Source organism: Vulpes vulpes, chromosome 4, assembly GCF_048418805.1.
Source record: "Vulpes vulpes isolate BD-2025 chromosome 4, VulVul3, whole genome shotgun sequence".
Classification (NCBI taxonomy): Eukaryota; Metazoa; Chordata; class Mammalia; order Carnivora; family Canidae; genus Vulpes; species Vulpes vulpes.
Genome location: NC_132783.1, coordinates 101,175,484 through 101,194,011, shown reverse-complemented (window position 1 = coordinate 101,194,011; position 18,528 = coordinate 101,175,484). Strand labels below are relative to the sequence as shown.

The following is an 18,528-nucleotide window of genomic DNA, read 5'->3' as shown; positions in this document are numbered from 1 at the left end:
GAATATTATGTATTTCATAATTTACAAATCTTATGCTAAACATCCTCTACATCAGTATAATTTATAAACACACACGTATGTGTATATACTTATACATATATTTTATTAATTTTTGTAGAAATGCTCATTAAATATTCATTAACAAACCACTGAGACATTGAGAATGTAATAAACCGAAATAGCCGAGGCTCTCCGGGAGGCCGGATGCGCGCCCCATGCCGAGGCGCAAGCAGGCGAAACCCCAGCACATCAACTGGGAGGAGGACCCCAGCGCGCAGCCGCCGCAGCAGCCTGCCCCGGAGTTTGCAGGGGCGGCCGCACCGGTGCCGGAGGCGGGGGGCCGGGCGCTCCAATGAGCCACCCGGGGGACGGCAGTGAAGCCAACAGGATGGAATGACTGCACGGAGGACTCGTCGGGAGGAGACTCACATCTGTGAGAAATGCGGTGCAGAGTTCTTAGAACATAAAAATTGCACTAAAAACCCACCTGTGCTCATCATGAACGACAGCGAGGGGCCGGTGCCTCCGGGAGACTTCCCGGGGCCGCGCTCAGCTGCCGCCGCACGGTCAGGCAGTAAGGCTGGGCTCGGGGAGGATGGCGGCGGCTCGGGGGAGCTGAAGGAGAAGCTGGGTGCCGAGTCTGTCGTGTACCTGAAGGCCGAGATCACCCTGGCGACCACGTCCCAGGACATGAGCTATTTACCCAAAGGCACAGCGGCCAACACTGACGTCGCTGTGCAAGCACTGCGGGGCACCAAGGTGCCGGTGGACCAGCGCAGCGCCGAGGCGCCAGCAGCGTCCCGTGGGTCCTGGAGCAGATCCTGTGCCTGCAGCAGCAGCAGCTGCAGCAGACCCAGCTCGCCGAGCACATCCGCGTGCAGGTGATCTTGTGGGCCTCGCACGCCCTGCACTCCGGCGTGGCGGGAGCATCCGCACGTCCCAGCAGGTTTCCGCGGCCGTGGCCCTGCTCAGCCAGAAAGCCGGCAGCCAGGGCCTGTCTCTGGACGCCTTGAAACCAGCCAAGCTACCTCACGCAAGCGTCCCTTCCACCACCAGCTCCGTGGCCCAGGTGCTGGCGCCCTTCGCCCTGAAGCCCGAGGGGATGAGGGTGCCGCCCAGGTCAGGTCGCGCCTTCCCCGTGCTTTGCTACCTCGGGCCCCAGGCTCTGTGCTCTTCCAGAGCACACCTTCAACACCGTGGCGTTAGACCCGTCCAAGAAAGAGAAGGGGAAGCCACCGAACGTGTCCCCGCTGGAGGCCAAACCCAAAGACGAGCCCGTCCTCTGCGAGCACACGTGTAAGTACTGTAGCAAGGTTTTGGGGACCGATAGCTCCCTGCAGATCCTCCTCCGCTCCCACACCGGAGAGAGACCCTTCACGTGCTCTGTGGCCACCGGTTCACCACCAAGGGCAACCTCAAGGTGCACTTTCATCGACATCCCCAGGTGAAGGCCAACCCCCAGCTCTTTGCCGAGTTCCACGGCAAAATGGCAGCAGGCAATGGCATTCCCTATGCACTCTCTGTACCCGTCCCCGTAGATGGATCGAGTCTCCCTTTAGACAGCAAACCTGTCCTTGTAACAGGGACCCCCGGTCTAGGGCTAGAATCTCTCTTCAGGGACTGAACCCCAAGGACCCCATGGGCCGCCGCTGCCCAACCACCTGCAGCCCCCGCCTTCTGCGGAAAGTGAGGACGGATCCCTACTGTCTGGGGTGGGGGTGGGGGTGGGGGTGTCAAACCACACTGTCCCAAGGGTTGGTGGCTTCCATGGGAGTGGGCCCCCCGAGCCGGGGCTGGAGACCCTGAAATTACAGCAGCTGGTGGAGAACATTGACAAGGCCACCACTGACCCCAAGGATGTCTCATCTGCCACCGGGTCTTGAGCTGCCAGAGCTCCTGAAGATGCATCACCGCCCCCCGCCCCCCAACGGGGAGAGCCCGTTCTGGTGCAAGCGCTGTGGTCCGGCCTTCTCCACCAAGCGCAACCTGAAGAGGCACCTGGGGGTTCACCCGACCAGCTCTCGTGCCGCATCTGCCGGGAGAAGTTGACGAACGCGGTCCTGCTGCAGCGGCACACGCGGGGGCATGTGGGGACCAGATTCCCAGCACGCCTCGGCCTGAGAACCCCTGTGACCTCGCGGTGGTCCCCGAAAACAGCAGCGCGGGTGCCACCTGTCGCGATGACGTCATCGAGAGCATCGGCGTGGACGAGCTGGGCCCCCCGGACGCTCCGGCGGCTCCCTGCAGGTCCGCGCCCCGCTTCCCAGCGCCCACTCAGCTTCGCCCGCTCTCGGGTTCGCTGCCCTGGACGCCCGGGGAAGGTGGGTCCTGCTCCTCCCGTCCTGCAGCGGCAGAGCGGCAGAGACAACGGTTCGGTGGAGGGCGAGGCTTGACCAACGACTCGTGGTGCTCAGTGATGGGAGACCAGGAGTACCAGAGCCCAAGCCCAGATGTGCTGGAGACTGCGCCCTTCCAGGCCACCCCCGGCCAGTCGCCAGGCAGAGAGCATCAAGTCCAGGGCTCCTGATGCTTGCTGGTGGCAAAGCAGACAGCCCCGAGAACCGCGCCTAGATGGAAGGTCTAGCAGCCTGCCACCAACATTTATCCGAGCCCAGCCAACCGAGGCCAAAGTCGAAGTCCCTGGTGCGTTTGTTGGGCCCGTGGCCACGTCCCCAAGCATGACGCCTTTGCTAGCGGCTCGGCCACGCCGACAGGCCAAAGGAAATCCTGGCCCCTTGGGGACCATGGACCCTGTCCTGTGGAACCAGTACACCACCATGCTCAATGGAGGTCTGGCCATGAAGACCAGTGAGATCTCTGTGATCCAGAGTGGGGGTGTTTGTACCCTCCCAGTCTCCCTGGGGGCCAGCTCCATTGTGAACACCACCATCTCCAAGACGGATGGCTCCCAGTCCGCCATCAGTGCTGAAAGTGGAAAAACCAGGTGCTGCCGACAGCATCCCCAAACACCAATTCCCTCACTTCCTCCAAGAAAATAAGATTGCAGTCTGCTAAACTCTTTGTCGAGGGAGAAATGCAGGGAGAATGACCTCTCTAGAACTCTACTACTTTTCTTTTCTTTTTTTTTTCTTTTCCTTGTAAAAATAACCCATCTCCTCCTGTTTGTTTTCTTACTGATGTGCAAATGATGTTTACAGTTATGATCATAACTTCAGGCAACTCAGGCAAGTCCTACAATCAGATGTTATGCTACTTTGTGAGAAAAAAATTGAAATAGAAAAAAGTTAAAAAAGAGAAAAGAAATTGAAAAAATAAAAAAAAATGAAAAAAAAAACACAAAATATTAAAACATATACAGACTAGAATTTTTTTCTTTGATTTTGGAAAGAAGTGTGTGTCTTACAAAGTAGCTTTGTTACTTGCCACAAAGTGTATACATAAAACCTTTGTACAACCAAGAGTAACTATTTCCAAAGACTATCCTCCTATTTCAAGTTGGAACTTACTGAACTACAATGGACAAGACAACTGTTAGCCTAATTGGGGGTGGGTGGGTACTGTATACTTCCCTGGTGACTGTATGCGGATACATGGACAAGATCTGGCATCTGTTTAGGGGCCTGTTTTGTATGACCCCCTGTACCCTGTACCCATCTTTCCTTTCGTTTTTTTTCCCCTGAATGTACTTTTTTTTTTTTTTTTAACTAAGGTTGTAGAATTACAAAATTCCTTCAACCTTGGGACCTTAGGTAGGATACCCTCAAATGGACTGGTTTAGTCCTTAGGGAGTCAGTGTGTGTTGCTGCTTATTTAAATAGAGTTCATTCAGAGCCCCAAGAGTCCCTGTGCTTTCCAGATGCCTCCTTCCTGAGCCACCAGGAGGGCTAGGCACCTAAGCAGGGACCCTCAGGTGATTTAATTTGGTTCTCCAGTGCCTACTTGATCAAAGACCTGGGTTTTCCTTCTTGAAGAAATGCTTGGAAAGGGCATATTTCTTACAGGTTCACATACTACTTTGTACAAAAAATGACCTTGGTGCAGCTTATGCCAAGTTAGTATGAAGATTGTTCTTGAATATTGCATGAAGGCAATGATGTTCGAACGGGCAAGTCATGGGTGTGAAAGCTTTTTTTTTTTTTTTATCTACCTCATTTATTTTTTATTTTTGTAGCCATGGTGTCTATTTTCCTATTTTATGACCACCAAAGTGTCCTGACACCCTGTCTAGCACCTGAGTTGATGTGTGGTGGGAGCAGTTGGACAGTGAAGATATTTTCATGATTCTTTTTTTTAAGCTCCCCACCCCCCTTTTTTTTGTATATGAAATGATGAAACATGCTCTGATGGTTGAACAAGGAAGGAGAAAGAAAGATCTAATTTCTGAGTGGAGAATCTCCTTCTTTGTGGAAAAGTAGATCAAGACTGTTATCAAAAGTCAGTCTGTGTTATTGCACCTGACTTTAGGATCCAAAAAGAATTTTTTGCCATGTTGTGCCTTTCCTTCTGGAATTGTAAGTTGAGAACAAATGCTAGTACCTGTTTACACTGTGAAGCGGATATTGTTACAGAGAACACACCAGAGCCTTTCTCCCTGTTAAGTAAATCATGTCCGTGTGAATATATGATCTGTGGGGAAACCCCTGTAGTTTCTACGTGCTGATGCTGTCTGTCTTGTTGGAGAATAAATTTTGGATGTTTTTATTTTCTACCCCCTCCCAAAGAAAGAGAGAATGTAATAAACCATCCCTTGAGAATGCATAAAAATTCATTTTATAAACACTATCCTTCTAAACAAAACTTCGTTCTACTCTCTTTCAACTGTCATTTTTGCTGTCAGACCTATGACAGGTCAAGATCAGGGTCTACTTGAACAATAATTTTAGAATTTACCTCTTTGAGAAATCCATCATCTCCAAAGCATATAAACAAAAGCAACTAAAATAAGTTCGTCCCTGTATAAAGGCTAAGTTTAAAAAGAATGAAGAAGGAAGATCATTCCTCCCTAGCCCTCCACTCTTAAAGTGAGCCCCATCCAACCATCTGAACCATTGCTCACCATGCCCATCTCTACCTGACTACCCACTTAAGCTAAGGAGGCATCCCTGGGTGCCATCAGGCTCTGACATACGGGACTCATAACCACAAGGTGATAGCATTTCCATTCTTGCCAGTGATGCTCATATTGGGAAGACTGATGCAGTTGACAAGGCTACCTAGTTATGCTTCTGCTTCTGTTCTCTCTGACCGAAGGCATCCTGGATCTTGCTTAGGGCAGTCTTGGGGCCAAAGAGACCTCTGGAATGCAGAATCCCTCCAAATCAACACAGTTAAATACAAAGAGCTGAAAGCCTGTTCACAAGGAGACATCTTTAGACTCTTTCATTCCTGGAGAGGCAAATTGGCGAGGGCAGAAAGGAAGACAAACTGGGTTCCAATCCAGATGCTTAGAAAAAGTGAGGGGCTCCAGAAAGACTAGATTTTTACTTCCCAGGGCTTAGCTCAGCTTCTGCTTGTTTCTCTTGCCATATACTTCTTTGTGTTAGTAATAAGAGAGAACCAACAAACTTCAGAGCAATAAATACTCTGTAGCTTACTTTATGGGTGGTAGTCTATCTGTCCATCTTTCTCCCCAGAATGAGGAAAGGCAAATCTAAAAAAAAAAAAAAAAAAAAGACAAAACAAAACAGAATCTCTGGGGGTTTTCTATACTACATGCATATATTCCCAACTCTAAATCTATGCCCTCGGGCAGTATTTCCCAAAGTGGGCTTAGTCAGATGTTTGTGTATAATTTATGTAAAATGGGGGGAGAGTTCCATATGTATTATGTATAATTTATGGAATAATGGGGGGAGAGTTCCATATCACAAATAAGTTTGTGATAGTACAGATTTAAAGACTGATTTTTTTTTTTTCCTGCTGGACTTCTCAGAGCCTTTAATATGCTCATGTACTTTGGGAATCTATTCACTGGAGTAAAGTTCACTATGTTTTTCAAATTTACTTAAGTCAAGAACCCCCTTTTCATGGAGTATCTTAAAGGGTCAATGTTCTGTAGAGGGGACCTTACAAAACTCTTAGGCTCCCACTATTTTCTTTTTTCCCCTTTTTTAAAATTTAAATTCAATTAGTCAACATATAAGACATCATTAGTTTCATATGTAATGTTCAATAATTCATCAGTTGTGTATAAGACCCAGTGCTTCTCATTCATCAACAAAATAATAGACTTTACAGTTCCATGACTGTCCAATGACTGTATTCTTTCATCCTCAACTATTAAAGGATTTCTTTCTTCAAGGTTCTTTAGGTGCTCTCAGAGCCTCTATCAATAGTTCCTTTCTCTCCTTTCTTTGCTCAAACAAGACTTGCTAGATACCAATGTCATCACCATTACCATAAGCTCCTAAAAGGCAGTGGGGCTTGGTAGGGAGAGCCTGGATTAGAAACTCACATGGTCTGTAGCCAAGGTCTAGTTTCAAATGACCTTGATCCGGATACTTTACCTTTTAGAGACTCAGTCACCTGTTATGTAAAAAGAGAATAATATTTTTGTCACAGACTCATGATGATGCTTTCCTGAAAAGGTTTCACGAAAGCACTATGTTATAAGATGAAACTGAAAAACTATTAGCCCCGTTTTTACTAAATTCCTCTGATCATAAGAATCACATAGGACACTTATTAAAATGAGAGATTTATCTGAAAAGTCTGTTTTCATGGGTGGGAGCTAGAAGCTCTGATTCTAAAAATCATCCTAGGTAATTTATACCATCAGAAGAATTTAGAATTCTGAATTATCTGAAGGAACTGAGGAATTAATGGTGAATGAATGGTGGAGGAATGAACTGAGGAATGAATGGTGTAGCAAGAGCTACAGACAAGTGTGAGATATATGGCTGGGGGTAACACCAGGAAAGCAAAAACAGTACAGAGCTCCTCCTATTTATTACGCCAGATAGGCATGTGTATATCTCTTCACTGGGCAAAGTTGGGCTGGGAATTTTACCTTTGTACAGTACTTCTGGAGTACACACTCCAAAAAAAAATTACTAAATATCCCACTGGCCAAATTTGTCTTGGTCACTTCTTCATTTGAATCTTGAATCTTCTTTTAAAAATGAGTTGTGACCTTGTGAATCATCATAATAGAGATCTTTATTTAAGAAATCAATCTCACAGGACTCCTGGGTGGTTCAGTGGTTGAGCATCTGTCTTTGGCTCAGGGCATGATCCTGGAGTTCCAGGATGGAGTCTGACATCAGGCTCCCTGCAGGGATCCTGTTTCTCCCTCTGCCTATGTCTCTGCCTCTCTCTCTGTGTGTGTCTCTCATGAATGAATGAATGAATGAATGAATGAATAAATAAATAAATAAATAAAACTTTAAAAATGAAAAAATCAATCTCTTCTAATTTGCTTGAGCAAAAGGGGCAAAATACATGCACGTGTGCATATGTGCACAGTGCACATACACACATAAATACACACCTGCCACATTTGCCACTTACAACTCTTTATACAATTGTTGAAGTGCTCATGAATGACAAAAGAAAAAGATCCCATTTCTGAAATAATCTCTCTGTATGCTGTCTGTATCTAGGAGCTGGAGTTACTTAGAGATTTTATTTCTTATGGAGAGCAAGAGAATAAAAACAGTATTTGCTTTATTAAAAATGAAATAAATACCCTAAACAAAAACTCATTATTTCTAGAAAGTGCCCTCTCATGTCCAACCACCAAGAGAGACTCTCCTGCAATTGATTTCTTGAAAAAGTCCAAATCAAAGCCGGGAAAATCTTGTAGCCATTAGACTGCAATCTCTATAAATCATCAATTCGTTTTTCATGACTTTTTCTGCATTCCTTCTCTATTCTGTAGTTTATTTTTTTCAATGTTTTCAGCAACTGCTTTGCCAAGCCTCAGTGTAGAAGCCATCTAAGTGGGGAGTGTGTTTCCTGCTCCATGATCTGCTTGTCCAAGGAATAAAACAGGCATCTGACTTCTCTCCCACCCCATTCTTTCCCTGTGTGATTACGAGCACAGGAAGAAAACAACCAGACCTAAATACTTATGGATTAAGGCCTTAAACAATCCAGGATGCCATGAGCAAATTCTGAACTATAGGATGCCTTCTTGCCTATTACTCAAAGTATACCTTACAGAGACTGAGACCTTTAAGAAAAAGAAGGGACTGCAGTTGTGACCAGTTGGCAGTGACCACTTTGTGGCTTAGTGCAATAAATAATATACTTTAACCTAGCTCCAGCTTACTGAGTCTCTTGCTTCTCTACTCCATACACAAACAATTCACTTCTCATTTATAAATGTTACACATTTGCATGTGTGACCACACTCTCTCGTTAAATAGATATTTGTTTCTCTTTCTGCCCAACATGGGGAACTGCTTTTGAAGTAAGTTAACCAGATCACCCTCTTTCATTGAACTAAGTAGACTGGAATTTCTGGATCAATCTTGGTGGTGACAGCAAAGTAGGTATCTAATTTATTCATTCAGTCATCCATTTATTATCCATTCATCCACTTATTCATTGAGTAAATATTATTAAGTGTCTATTCTGTGGTGTACAGGTATTGGGGTAGGCACTGATATTGTGAGTACAATAGTGAATTAAATACATGGAGTCTGTGTTCTGACAGAAATGTATGGTCTAATGGAAGAGACAAACAAACAGTTACACACACTTAAAATTTTTAATTTTAATAAGGGCTGCAAGAAGAAGTAAAGGGAGCTATGAAAATTAATGAAAAGGGAACTAAGGACCACATACTGTATTATTCCATGTATAAGCAATGTCCCAAATAGGCCAGTCTAGACAGAAAAATTACATTAGTGGTTGCCCAGACTGGAGGTAGTGCTTGGAGCATTTGAGGATGATGGCTAAGAGAAATGGGCTTTCTTAGGTTATAAAAATGTTCTAAAATTGATTGTGATTATGGATACACAACTCTGAATATATATACTCAAAGACTTGAATCCCTCTTTTTCCATTCACCAATACTTTCTTTGGGGCTAGATTCATTTTCAAGGACTATGACTGCATATAGCTCTTAGATATTTATTCTACCAGCCTAGCAAATCAAGGACAGTGAGGGCACTTGTCTTGTAGCTCCAGCCAAAGTTGTAGGTAGGCCCCAACTTGCCTGACTTGGTAACATGTACATCCTTGTATCATTCATTGGTTGGGGGAATATGGTGCCAGGGTGAGTACATGCCTAGCCCTGGAGGTAGAGTCTGTTTTATCAGAACTTCACGCTTTGAGGATGGAGAAAGAGATGGTCCTGTTACCAGATGCAGAGAGGCTAGGTAGGCAAAAGCAGTGGTTGCCCACTCGGGATGATCAGTTGCCTCATGCAACCTTTGAATAAAGGTTTCATTTTGAGGGACCACAGCTCTTCAGGACATAGACTCACTACATTTCAACTGCTGCATATAGCCTGCAATTGCTAATCATCCAAAGTGTCACACAGAGAATCTACAAAATTTGCAACTCTTAATGGATTCTATTACTTAGTTAAATAAGTAAATACTATACACTAGCTATGGGATAAGACTTAAAAAACAGTTAATAGGGGGACCCCTGGGTGGCTCAGCGGTTTGGCGCCTGCCTTTGGCCCAGGGTGCGATCCTGGAGTCCTGGGATCAAGTCCCGTGTTGGCTCCTGGCATGGAGACTGCTTCTCCCTCCTCCTGTGTCTCTGCCTCTCTCTCTGTCTATCATGAATAAATAAATAAATCTTAAAAAAAAACAGTTAATAAATTTGTAAACTGGATTATGTAGACATATTTAATTCATATTAATAATTCTAATTTGCATTGTGGGCTTGGGGTGCTTTTTTGTGGGGAGTGATGAGGTTGATTTTCATTTGGTTTTGTTCCTGTGAGTTTATATCAGCTTCTTGGCATCCTGAAGTTCTAAGTGGTATATAATAAAAAGTAGTCAAGTAACATACATCTTGGGATATGTCCGCCAACAAATCCAAAGGAATTATAGGCAACACATTTATCTGCTAATTGTTGTCATATGAAATTTGCTTTACTGGCAGGAAAATATAATCTTATGATGATGGCAGATGTATGGCCAGCAAGTCTCACTGCCCTCTTACATGCAAACATTAAGAATTGGTCATGGAGCTCTTTCCAATTGTTATACAGTGTGACCTCAGAATCCTCCTCAACACAATGCTTCAAGGAGAACACCACTAATCAAATGTAGTTAGAAACCAGGATGAGCTGTGTGAACTTAGAAGAGTTATTCAATCTTACCAACTTCCTTATATTTATAATGTATTTGTGCTTGATAAAAGGTAGTTACAATGATGATGAAAATGATGACTGCTTTAGATTATATCTAAATAGAGCTTGTTCCAAAGTTTTTCTCCATAGGTTTTCTCCATAGTGGTGAGGAGGGCAACATAAAGTGATTCAGGTTTTGGATGTATTTCAGAGTCTCTCACTGTATCAGAAAGGGGATTCCTAGTTACTTGAATGTTTGCCTTCATAAATGATCAAAATGAGAACATCCAGATGAAAAACTGCACATTATATAAGAAGCCATGGAGGGAGATACTGTCCATTCTGTCCCACAGTGACTCATGTGATAAATGCCTAAGTTTGGTTCCAGGAAAAAGTTTGTCTCAACAGAAAAATGTGTATGCTTTCCACCATCAGAAAACCAAAACTAAATAACCCAACATGTTTCCAGTTGTCTTTACTGCCAGGGAGCTTGTGCCAAAAATGTATTACCTCAAGTGTTATAATTATCCCAAATCAGGTGCCTAAAGACATAAACTCCTTTTAAGTCTTTCAGAATTTGCCAGCTTTCTTTTATCTTTAAATTGTTTACTTTACACTGAAAGAATCTGCAAGCCTCTTTAGTCCCACTGGAAGAAGTGGGTCACCTGACCTTTTAAGGTCTCTTCCAACTATAAAGTTCCATGAAACCCTTAATAAAATTCAATCATTAGAACAAAAATGATTAGTTTTAAACAGGGCCTATGACCTCTGGCATCCAAATAAATGGGAGAGAGATGGTTTAAAATGTATTTAAAATGTATTAGGAACCCATGGTCAGTAAGGCATTCTACATCTATAATAGGTGTTCCAGATGGTCTCACCAGCTTGTGGACAGAAATGCAGCCATGTTGCCATGTATAGCTATATGTGCACCTTAGTGCTCCTCACCATCCCCTGAATGGCAACAGGGCTTCAGAGTTTCCCTAAATGATTCTTGGGAGTCATTACTAGGGTCTCATGAATATTCCATGCTCTCAGGATCCTGTGTTATGAATATAAAGTGTTGGCATTGTTGGACAACTGAGCATGTCCCCATTCCAGCCCACTTCAACTACTCATCTATCAGGCTCTAACCTACCTAGGGCAATATCTTCTGGAAAAAATCCAAACCTGGAAACCACTTGGATGCCAATATGTTACTATATATTTCCTTCCTCTTGTTCTGTTCCATGAAGTAATGGGAAACTTCTTATCCTTTCTAGTGGAATAAAAATATAGTATGCGTGAAGTCATCTAGGAGAAGAGTATCAAGGGAGAAGACAATTGCTTTTAGATTCAAATATTAAAGAGCTTAATTCAACTCAAGCTAGCTTAGAGGAAAGAAAGGGAGACTGAGAAGGAGGAACCAGAAAGGTAGGAATAATATGCAGAGCTCCAGGAGAACATGTTTCACAAAGGGGGACCAACCCCTGCTACATGTGTTATCAAACCTGCATAGCCTCTTGAGGCAGACGTTTCTTACAGATGAAGAATCTAAGCTCAGACAGGTTAATTTTACTTGCCCAAGTTCACAAAACTAGTTAGTGTTAGAGCTAAACTCAAAGCCAAGTCTTCTGTGATCTTTCCATGATATATCTACGTGAAATAGATTGCAGAACATGCCTTTCCTGTTCCTTTAATTTTGCTAATATCTATTTTGCAAACCTACAATAGAACATCTCTATTATAATGCTTCCAAAATCAACTTCTCATTTTAATAAATACCAAGGTGGCTTAAAAATCAGACTGCCATCCTTTTATCTGAGCCACAATGGCAAGAATGGAAGGTCTCATAGAGCAGATTTAAGACTCAGATTGATCTTGGAAGGTTTTCTTTTCAGTGTTGTCATTTTCTATGAATACTGTAATGCAAAAATGCTTCATAAAAATTATAAAGCATACATATTACATATATACATACACATACATACATATACATGTGATTCTTGGCTTTATTGGAGAATGAGAAGAGAATGGATCTTTGTTGATTTTGTATCTGCTAATTCTACCCACAAACCAAAATCAATACATAAAAGTAAGATTGATAAAATCTATAATTCTTTCTCTTCACTGAGAGAAGTCTGTGTTCATCTATATCATCTATGTGACTGATTTTTCTAAAGGTAGAGTGGATTAAAAAGGCTAGAAATAGTTTAAGAGCAATGGGATGAAATTTTTTTTGAGGGGAAAAGTATATTATCTGAATATTGTCTGAGGTTTTGGCCTTCCTGCACTGCACCCTCCTTGACTCCTTAGGAAAGGGCCAACAGGAACTCCAAGCTCCTGGGTATGTGCCTGGAGGAGCTCTAGTAAGGCTGGGTGCTCTAGCCTTCCCTGATCCTTCATGAGGAGACAAGTACTTAGGCATCTCTGCCAGGAAACTTATTTCCCTGGAATTTAAGAGACTGAAAACACCCTGAAGACCTAGCCAGTGTTTTTAATATTTATTTTTAAAATATGGAACACGTTGTGTATATATACAAATAAAGCAAGTTGAAAAAAATATTATCTTGACATTTGACATCTTAATCCTTCTTAGGGAAGAAACTATCATTGTTTGGAAAATACCTTGATAAACATACTGGGGATATGACATCAGCAGGAGCCAAGACCTCAGAGGAGAAAGAAGACAAACTATTCTGGGTAAAAATAGAGAAGGGTCAGGGGCAAATTTTTGTTTTTGTTTCTGAATGAGAAAAAGAGAGGTCAGTGAGGCGAGAAAAGAATGGTGAAGGGAGTGAGAGGAACTAAAAATTAAAATAATAATAGCCTGATTTTACATATAGAATCAAATAGAATGTAATATAATAGAGATATTATCTATCTATCATCTATCTATCTATCTATCTATCTATCTATCTATCTATCTATCTATCATGATATTTGGCCTTGCACTAATCATAATCATTTTACTTATATTAACTCATTTGATCCTCATACCAATCCTGTGAATAGATATTGTTGTAGTCCCCATTTAAAAAATGACACTAAGGAACAGAAAAGCTAAACATCTTAACCATATCCTACAACTAGCAAACATGGAGGAGGCTATACATAGGCTGCCCTAACAGCAGCCTATAACTCACCACATGAACCATCAGACTCCACAGATATAGAACTTTTCTCTTACTGATGGACAAACTGAGAAGAATATTATGCCCTGAATTTTAATTTTGCTCAGACTAGTGTTTTTAAAAACTAAATCATTAATATTTAAAATGAGGGAAATTTACATTTTAAGGGTCCAAGATTTCCTGCTTATCTTGAGAATATGGAAACCTGTGCCATCTTCCGGCACAACAACACTTACCTAGAGCTAAGTCTCATCACTTACTGTGCATAGGGCATGAAATTTCCAGAGTAGACATGGTCCCAACCCTGACTGCTTCATTCATTTGCTACCTGATCAAGCACTGAATTTGAAGGTTGTGATATATCACTAACAGAACAGATTTAGTGTTAACGTAGACCTGAACCTAAACTTGTGGCTTCCCTTTTCAGATCTTTACTGTGTCACAGAGATCAGATTCTAATACCCAAGTTTTTATGGCCAATGTATTCTGGTATCTAGTACAGTGTTTGGCACATCAGAAGAATACCTATTTCTCATTTCATGGCTAGATCCATGGGTGGATGAAAGCTCATCATGGCCAAGGAGCAGAAGAAAGTATATCTCCATTTCTCTTCTTACCACTACCACTATCACCAAAGAACTTCAGATACAAGGCAAGTGCCCCTTTTGACTTTGCCCCATTAGAAACAACCTACTAGGGCAGCCTGGGTGGTTCAGTGGTTTAGTGCTGCCTTCAGCCCAGGGCCTGATCCTGGAGACCCGGGATCGAGTCCCACGTCGGGCTCCCTGCATGGAACCTGCTTCTCTCTCTGCCTGTGTCTCTGCCTCTCTCTCTCTAGGTCTCTCATGAATAAATAAATAAAATATTTTTTAAAAAAAGAAACAACCTACCAGCTGAAACTATCTTATCAATAAAAATCTGAAACTCCCCACCTAGGGAAGAAATGCACCATCTCTTCCTAAGTATCAACTGTTTCAGTTTCCAGGAATCATGCTTCCCAGACTGGGGACATGAAGAAGACAAGACAACTCAAACCAAAAGCAGGGGTGTAGACATCTCAGGTCTTCAGAAAATGGGAGGGGACCAAGGAATCAGACACTGAGTCATCATGATACACCCCAGAACTCAAGACATAGTCCTATACAGTTTTGCTGTTGGCTGGATGACATTTTAAGCCTTAATTATTATTCTGTTTTATACTTGCAGCCTCAGAGTCTTGCTATTAAAGTGCTTTCAAATGCTTGGGAAGTCAGTCGTGTTCAAGTTTATCCTCTTACTGTTTGGTTGACAGGAACTATTTGTAAATGGAGCACCCTGCCAGTTACCAGCATTTATTTGCAGTTATATCACAAATGTTTTTGAAACTTGTGTTTATCTATAATTTGACACATCAAGAGGACTTTTGCTCTTGGCCTGAGCTTCTGCCAAAGCAAATGGTTACGTGTTAAAGTTGCTTTCATCAGGCCTTCACAGACCTAATGGCTGACTCTCATATCTCCCTCACATCAGGGTTACCCAAACTGATGTTAAGAAAGCAATTGAACACATATGTGACAAGTTGGAGGGCCCAAGTAAGAGGGAAGGGGGTGGAGTTGGGGACTAGCTTCACTTGGAGTAATGTTTTAAATAAAGGGCTGTTTTCAGAGAAGCTGGCTCTGACATCTACAAAGGCAATTTGGCAGAGGACCTAGTTACTCTCTCATCCACCTCTTTACTGATTATGATGATTGCTCTTTGCTCTGTTGCTAAACTCAGGGAAAGATGTGTCGGCACCTGGAGGCATCTGTTTCACTCGGCTTGCTTACCCACCATTTCACTTAAGCCCTGGGAAATCCTATCTTGGCCAGTTTATGGAGAAAACCTCTCTGTTGGAAAGATGAATGCTTTTGGTGATGGATTTTGAAAATCATAGTACTTCATAGCTGGAAGGAGACCTAGTCCAAACCCCAGCTTATCTAATTCATATATTAATTCAACAAATATTTGCCAAGCTCCTTCCACATGCCAGACACCATTCAACATGATGGAGATATACTGGGAACAAAGCGGACAAGTCTCCTCTTTCATGGAACAAGTAAACAAACAGCATGATTTCAGGGATTGTTAGTGTCTATGAAGAAGACAAATATGAGATAATGTGATGATAAAGAAGTGGTTCTTTTGAAAGAAAGACCCTGAGAAGAGGCGGCAATAATATTGGAGCTGAAGCTCAGTGATAAGAAACTAGCCAAGCAAAGATCTTTGAAAAGGCAGACAGAAGAAAGAGCAAGTGCAAAGACTAGGAGACAGGATAAGCCTTACATACTGGAGAAAAGAAAGCTGACCATGAAATTGAGCTTATTGGGTGAGGTTGGAGAGGAGCAGGGACCAGGTCACATGGGGTCAACAGTTAAGGCACTAGTTGACTTAATGTCTGTGAAACAGCACCTGTAACCACAGGTCATTCCATCCCTATTCAAAACTTTTTTACCTAGCACATATTATCCCTAAAGCAAATCCACCATACTTTCTCTCATTATATTTCCCACCATATTTGTGCTCTGAGAGGCACAGGATATGGGGAAATATGTCTTGGCACAACACAAAAAGATTAATCCAGGAATATGTCACTCTTATAATGAAAATTACTCTTGATTAAAATGATGTCTCAGCCTGAGTTGTTTTGTATGATCGTTTCTCCATGTGCTTTTCAATATTTTTTACCCCTAAGATCCAGGCTATCAGAAGAAGAAAATCTCTATATCCAGCATTTCCCAAAATTAAACCATTTATGAATCACCTCCAAAGTTTATGCCATATCTGTGTCCCATCTACTTTTTTAAAATATTTTTGTTTAAACTTATCTGTTATCTTATTTGTCTATCTGCCCCAATTGATATCATCCACGTAATTGTATGATATGCTAGTTAATTTTTATTTTATTATACATAAAGTAAATATAATATTAAAGTTTAAAAGCTCCAATTTTTGTACCACCTAAAAAATATACCCATAGGGTATAACCCACTTCCTATGTCCAATAGGGGCATGCCATCTCAGAAGGATAGCAATGTAAGCAATCTCTTTTGGTTTCTCTCTTTTATTTTTGTTTCTGACATAAATATTTATGTCAACTTTCAATTGCTGCTCTTATCTCAATGATAGAATATGCAGAATTTCCAGAATGCCTTATTTTTGAAAAGGTTACAATTCTTAAATGAAAATATAACCATCAATTCTTTTCACCTCCCTTTGAAAATACCAATGTGGCTTCTGTAGGGGAATAAGGGAGAAAAGAAGACAGAGACCCCCTCTGGAACAAGCCACCATCAAGTACCAGAAGCACGTGCATGCAATGGATCAGGATAATAAGCATATCCACACACAGTATTTAGTAAATCAAGCACATTTTTAAAAATCTTTATTAAGATATTTATTGAGTCTAAATTTTTAAAATATTTACATAAGAGAACAGTATAATAAATACCTATGCACTCATCACCTACTTTCAAGAATTACCAACTCATGGCCAATCTTGTTTCCTCTATATCACACCCATTTCTCCCTCCTCAGTGGATTATTATGAGTCAAGTCACAGATATTGCTTCATTTCATCTGTAAATATTTCAATATGTGTCTTTAAGAGGATTTTGATTTTGACTAGAATCACAGTACCAGTTTCACCCTTAACAAAATTAATAATTCTTTAATATCATAAAATAGCTAGTTTTCAATCTTCCAAATATATTTTTTACAGTAATTTTGTTCAAGTCAAGATCCAAACAAGATCCACACAATCCATTTGATGGGCATATTTCATAAGTCATTTTAAATTGGTAATACCTCCCTCTCTCCCTTTTTTTTTAATTTGTGAAAGAAACCAGAGCATTGTCCTAAAAGGTTTCTTTCCCACATTCCAGATCTTTTCTGATTACATCCTTGGAGTGTATGTAACATATCTCTCTGTTCCCTAATTGTTCTACAAATTGGTATTTAATTCTAGAAAACAGCAGCCATTACCCATGTGCTTTTTGAGCACTTGAAATGTGGCTAGTTTGCATGGAGTATAATATACACACCAGATACCAAAGACTCAATACAAAAAAAAAAAAAAAAAGTAAGACATCTCATTAATAATGTTTATATAGATTGCATGTTGAAATAATAGCATTTTGTTTATATTAGGTTCAATAAAATACACAGTTGATTCTTGAGTAACACAGGGGTTAGGTGTACTGACCCTCCACACAGTCAAAAATCCATGTATAATTTTGACTCCTCAAATACTTAACTATTAAGAGCATAATGTTGACCAGAAACCTTACCAGTAACATAAATCATTGATTAACACATGTATACATCATATATATAACACATATTATATATATAATACATAATACTATATTCTTACAATAAAGTAAGCTAGAAAAATAAAATGTTATTAAGAAAATCATGAGGAAGAGAATGTATATTTCCAGTACCGTAATGTAATAATCTGTGTATAATTGGACCCATACAGTTCGAACCTGTGTTGTTCAAGGGTCAACTGTATCATTGAAGTTAATTTTTACCTGTTTCTTTTTATTTTTTAACATGGCTACTAGAAAATTCAAAATTACATACATGGCTCACAGATTTCATATAGCCAATGCTGTCCTAGAATTTTGGTCAGATTCAGATTTGATATTCTGGTGAGAATATTTCATATACTGCATCAGGGGAAATAGAACAACTGGTTATCTCTTTCTCGGGGAAGAATGATTAGTATTATCAACTTGATCCATCCATTCTAAAATTACCTAACAGTCTCTTACCTAATAGTTTTAGCAACAATTAATTATTGTCATAATCAGGGCTCTTCAGCCTCAGCACTATTGGCATTTTGAAAAGGAAAATTCTTTGTTATGGAGCTGTCCAGTGCATTGTAGGATATTTAGCAGCATCCCTAGTCTCCACCTACTAGATTCCAGTAGCACCTCCCCTGCCTCCAGTTGTGACAATAAAAATGTCTCTAGACATTGCCACATACGCCCTGCAGGGCAAAACCACCACCCCTACCACCCTCATCCCCAATTTGAGAATCCCTGGTCACATATTTTACCCTTTAGTGAAGTCTTCTCTAAAGCCATATTCCTACAACCAGGAATTTACACCTTCAACTTTGTATTTCCTAGTGCTCTGTGGCTATTAGCATTTATTGCATTATTTCACATACGTTTG

General features: G+C 41.5%; 1 pseudogene; it reads left to right on the top strand.

The window, feature by feature from the left end:
* Nucleotides 1-215: 215 nt before the first annotated feature.
* Nucleotides 216-3,015, top strand: LOC112928016 (sal-like protein 4 pseudogene; annotated as a pseudogene).
* The last annotated feature ends 15,513 nt before the right edge of the window (nucleotides 3,016-18,528 follow it).